Source organism: Euprymna scolopes, chromosome 3 (assembly GCF_053919585.1).
Source record: "Euprymna scolopes isolate OS-2025 chromosome 3, ASM5391958v1, whole genome shotgun sequence".
In the NCBI taxonomy this organism is placed as follows: Eukaryota; Metazoa; Mollusca; class Cephalopoda; order Sepiida; family Sepiolidae; genus Euprymna; species Euprymna scolopes.
The window spans coordinates 147,954,201-147,960,359 of record NC_136484.1 but is presented as its reverse complement, the minus strand read 5'-3'; positions in this window follow the sequence as shown (position 1 = coordinate 147,960,359).

Here is a 6,159-nt window from a genome sequence, read left to right as displayed (position 1 = left end):
TAAAAATAATAAACTTGAGGAATACGATAACATAAAATATAGCACATTGAATATTTAACAGTATCTTATCAGACAATAAAAATGAAAAACAACCGAATCCCCCACTTTCTCTTATAAATGATGAAAACCGTATTGATCTGATTTTTTTCTGGATGTTTTAACTATTCAAACTGAAGGTAACTCGGTGATGTGTACTGGTGGCCCACATTCTCTTTCTTCATCTCCCCCCTTCCTCCCCAATATCTTCTTCTTTCCTTTTCTTGTTTTTCACAGCTAAACACGTGACTTTCTAAACTTGCATGTTCTGTATAATTAGTTTTCTCGTATTTATTTGAAAATACAACTTTTCGAAAGAGGGAACAATTGATGAGAGGCGGTAGGTTATTTTTATAACGATCTCGCTCGAAACATTGCTATGCCCGTGAAGCGACTTTAAAATAATACTTATTGGAATATCGATAAAAGTACACATAGAACTATTTTTTTTATTGAGCACCATTAAATGAACCTTGCAAAATTCATCGTTTTTATCTTTAGATATTTTTAACCTGGAATATATATATATATATAATAGTAGCTAGTGTGGTTGTGAATTGGATTCAAATATCGCTAAAATTAAAAACACATGTCTGTGGATAATTTTATATATATGAGTGTGTGTGTGTGCGTGCGCGTGTGTGTGTGTGTGTGTGTGTGTGTGTGTGTGTGTGTGTGTGTGTGTGTGTGTGTGTGTGTGTGTGTGTGTGTGCGTGTGCTATTTGCTTTTGTTTTTGTTTTGGCGATACTTTTTGAATAAATTCAATTATTTACGAAAGTGCATTTTTACCTAAATGTGAGTTGTAGGCACCGCCAAAACTGGGGGGGGGGGCAGGTCAGTACTTTTTGACGGACCGTCTTTTTAAAAATCGACCAAAAATCAGGTAATTATCCGATCAATACGAAATTTTCAGCGATTATTAGGAGAAGAATGAACTTTATAACAGTGTACTTATTTTTCATAAACGACATTTATATATATATATTTTTTTGCTTACAACCCCCCCTTGTTTTGAAGTGGGAACAAATATGCTTAAAATAATCATCTGAAACTGAACAAAACATATTGTGTTGTTGTAAGGGACAGAATTATAGATTTAAAAAAAACAAAAACTTGTTTGCATACCTTATTTTGACGTCTGAATATCAGAACTTCGATTGTGTTTAATTATCCCGCTTTTGAGTTTTGAAGTGTGAAATTCGGTGAATATGTTAACTAAAATAATTAATTTAAGTTAAGCAAAACAAAAAAAAAATTTTTTGAATATTTATACGAAAAAAGCCATTTTAAAATTTTTGATAAATAAATTAACAATTTTTTTTTTTAGCGAGCCGAATAATGCATGACCATTATTAAACAGGGCATGCTTTGAATAATCGATACAAAAAAAAAATTCGATAAATATTGTGCCCTTTGTGTTAAAAATAGCATCATTTTTTTCGATCCCGTTTGAAAACGTTTGCCGCCTTTCGACTACGGTGGACCAAACGCGCTGAAATAATTTTTTTTTATTCTGCTTTAAATTGCCCCCCACCCCATTTTGGGGAGTCTGGCCCCCACACACATACACATTAAAAACCAAACTCATACAAATGGTCACCCATCTGGTACTGGCCAGCCTCAGCTTAATAATACATTGAAATTTTCGTCACTGAAAAATAAGTTTTTTTGGCCAGTTTGGTCTTCCATAGTTTTCTCCTTATCAGACGCAAACGTAAACAGAGTCGCGAAATCGACGCGAAATCTGGTTAGCTATATGAATAAGTAGTGGAATGGGGACAAAAATGGTTGGTCTCATTCAATGCTGCTAAGACTAAGCTTGTTTCCTTCAATAACTACAAGAAACCTTCTCTACCACCAATAGCAATGGCCAAGAACACATTGCCTGAAAGTACTTCTTTTAAACTCCTCGGCCTAACGTTTACAGGGAATATGAACTGGAATAGATACATTGAGAGCATTGCCAAGGCTGCTGCAAGGAAGGTTGGCTCCCTCTACCGTGCTAGAAAACTACTTACGCCTGCCAGTATCCTATACCTCTATAAGGCAACCATTCGCCCATGTATGGAGTACTGTTGTCACATCTGGGCTGGTGCATCTGCTGCTTGTCTCTCGCTCCTGGACAGGGTTCAAAAAAGAGTCGCAAACCTGATAGGTCCTGAACTGTCATCTGGGCTTCAACCTCTGTCCCATCGACGAGATGTTGCATCCCTCTGCCTGTTCTACAAATACTTTAATGGTGAATGCTCTGACGAACTGCAAACACTTGTACCTCCCCGACGTAACTACCCCCGACAAACTCGACAAGCTACTAAGTCTCATCCCTTTACAGTGGAGATCCCTAGGTGCAAGAAAGCCTTTTACTCCAATAGTTTCTTCCCCAGAACTGCGGGTCTTTGGAACTCCCTTCCGGGATTCTGCTTTCCCAACTGCAATGATATGCAGAAGTTCAAGTGTAATGTTAACAAACATCTTTCTACTCTTCTCCCTTCATAATGACCCCGCTAATTAATTCCCTAATAGTAGCCCCCTGCTTCAAAGTGGCACTGTGCCTTGTTTGGGGTGAAAATTGAATTAAAAAAAAAAAAAAAAAAAAAAAAAAGTGGAATTATTTGAAATTCAGGTACTTATATTATAATATTTTTGCATATTCTCTTAGAAAATCATCCTAAATCTTAGTTAGACAATAAATAAATAAATAAATTAATTATTTCAAAAACCTTTTTTTTTTAAATATTTATGTACGTTTTTTGTGCAAGACAAAAAATGTCAATTGTTAACTTTTTGGGAAAATTTAACATTTAAAATTTAATTAAAAATAGTAGAAAAAGTTTTACATTATTCTGTTTTCTATATGATAAAATTCAGGGTTTTATCTTTCTGGAAAAAAAAAGTTACTCAGAAATAATGGATTTTAATAAATGTAATTTAGTTTTAAAAAACAACAACAACTTGATTTTGCGGCCATTTTTGGCGGTGCCTAGTGAGTTGGGATTAATTTTCCCTTTAACTGACTTGGTACAACAACATGGGGAGCGGCATACATATTGTTTTTAAAATATAATATCCACTGACACGTGTTCCGTCGTCCACGGCCCACCAGAGTGGCTGAATTTTTTAAAAACAATATATATATATATATATATATATATATATATATATACTAGCATGTGCGCCCGGCCTTGCCCGGGTGTCTGGATGTGTATGTTGAGCAAAAGAAAAGTGGTAGTAGGAAGGTAGGCTTGAACCTGTACCGCAAAGGACGAAAAGAACGGGGTAAAACCTAACGTTTATGCTGTTACGACCACCGCCAAACCGGAAGAGACATTTTTTTTAAATTAAGGCTAGACAATCTAAAGGAGAGGATAACTTTCAAAAGTATCGGCGAAAAAAGTGACCCCTCCCTGTAGAAAAGTGCCTAGTTGAAGGGCGAAGATATTAATGTTTTTAACCAATTTTTCGATATTTGTCGTATGAAAGATCGAACTTCAAAACAATACTGATCTTGCTAAAATCCGTCGCCTCTATTGAAAGTTTAAGGCAGAAATGCAAACAGACATACATGCATTTATATATTGGTAACTAAAAATTTTCGACCCAAACGGATGAAAAAGCTTGCCCTATCTCTGAATACCCTTTATGTAAAATTTCAAATATTTAGACCAGAAATTGTCTGAGTAATTTGGAAGAGACCGTAGAGGTCAATTTTTATTTAACTTTGACCCCTATTATGACCCCTAGAAATTTATTGTTTTGGGCTCAACACAAGTTATTAAGTTAGATCCATGTCCAAGGAACCTATATATATAATTTCAAGTGTTTAGACCTAAAATTGTTGGAGGAGTTTCGTAGAGTTCTCAAAGGTCAAATAATTGAACTTTGACTCCTTAATCGCCAAATTTCTGGCCAAACATGGATCACATCGATTTTACCAAATCTCAGTACCCTGTATATCAAATTTCGAGTCTGTAGAGTAAAAATTGACAGAGTTATTGCGTAGGGAAATGCACACAGACACACAGATACACAGATACACAGACACTTTCACTTTTATATATATATATATATATATATATATATATATATATATATATATATATATATAGATAGATAGATAGATAGATAGATTCCTTTAATCTTCTCTCAAAAAGGGGGGGAAAGGGGGGAACAGGAGAGAAAAGAAAGAGAAATGGGGAGCCAACTGACCGGTTTCGACCCTCGCTTCTCAAAGCTGTATCGAGGGAATTTTTAAAACAAAGAATGAAAAAGCGATTAAAATTGCGTTTTATTAAATTCACGGGGAGAAAAAAAAAGGTGGGAAAGCGAGTAAAATAAAACAGCGTTATGGTCGAATACCCTAGAGATTAATCACGTTCAAACCCAGGAGGCATTCTCTTTGCTTGGAAAGGGAAGGTTTTCTAAGTCGAACGTGAATAGTCTCCAAGATCCTAAGGTGATATAGTGAATGAGCATGATTAAGAATAGAAAAAGAGTCCGTGCTAAAGTTCGCTGCACAAGACGGGTTTTTAAGTAATGTCACAAACAGCCACCTCGACATCAAGTATTGTTGTAGCATTCTGTTAATAGTATAAGAGTAGATACTTGATTGGCATGTTCTGACTGAACGAGAGTCCACCCAAAACCTAATATTAAATATTACTCTTTTTCTATTCTTAGTCATGCTCATTCACTATATCACCTTAGGATCTTACAACAACACTCCCAGACAGATAAAGTATATTTGTGTGAAATTAAAAAAAAATCGGCCCAGCCGTTTAGGAGTCAAATGGACCGATTATATATATAAGTACATAATAATATGCACACGTCACACACACAGATAATGCATAGGTTCTACATGATGCCAGTACTCATATCAGAGAATACTGATTGAGCTGCTCAAACACTTTTGTTGGCCAGAATCTAATTATTCTGGTGTACTAGCTTCTCAAAGCCCAACCTGACCTTGTATCTAACCTCCTAGACTAATCACCCGATCATTGTGATCACAGGAGTTAGGTATAAGGGATCCAAATGTGGGGTATATTTAGTTTAATTTAGTTCTGTGCAAAGGTGGTAAACACTCTTCATGAAAATTCAAATATTTTCTGATTTTTGTAAAATTTTAGCTATTAAACATCATTTAATAAATATTCCCCACTTAGTTCTTGTGGCTGAACCTTATATGTCTAAATCGACGAGAGAGTCCATATATATATATATATATATATTCTTTTTCTATTGAATTTTTATCTAACTTATTTAAAAAATTTATGGGGGTGAGGTAGAGTTTGGGTGTGCGCACCCCCTAAAGCATAAATTATACAAAAGAAATAATGTGCCTGTGTTACTCACTAGGTTGCTATAAAAGCGGTGGGCGAGTGTTTGTTGAGGTCACCGATCCCATGGGCCAGTGGGTAGAACTGCTGACTATCAACGCAATGGTTGTAGGTTCAATCTCCGGCTAGGGAAAGGTGCTAGTCTAGCTGCACTGATGAGTTGTGAGACAACGAAACATTACTGTATGGGAATGACCATATATAAGCTCCCCTCCTTGGGTTGAGCACTGTCGTAAATGTATCTGTCCCGTTACTTAAATGGCAAATCTTAAAGTATTGAACCAGTAGAGTAGGTGTGGTTTTTGATACAACACTTTTATTTTATTAATGTTGTTTGTGAAGATTTTTTGGGTTCCTTTTAGCTTAAACTGATATATAAATGGCTTTCTGACATTCAGACTAATGTTTCATAACATCACATTACCACACATGGCTATGCTTTTCTTATTGGACTTCAATTTTAATTAAAAATCATTTATCTCTTTTGCAATAAAGATATTGATAATTGGTGAAGAATCAATCATATAGATAATCGCTTATCTGACATTATCTCTTGCATACAGAATTTGGTGTCTTGTCCCAAAATAAACATAGTATGGTCTTTTCAGAAATCATCTAAATATCAACATTCAAACTAGAATTTTTCCAAGGTTTGATCTAAGATTTTATCTGAGATTTGATCCAAGATTTGATCTAAGGTTTTATCTGAGATTTGATCCAAGATTTGATCTAAGATTTTATCTGAGATTTGATCCAAGATTCTGACTGAGGATTTTCGTTGTT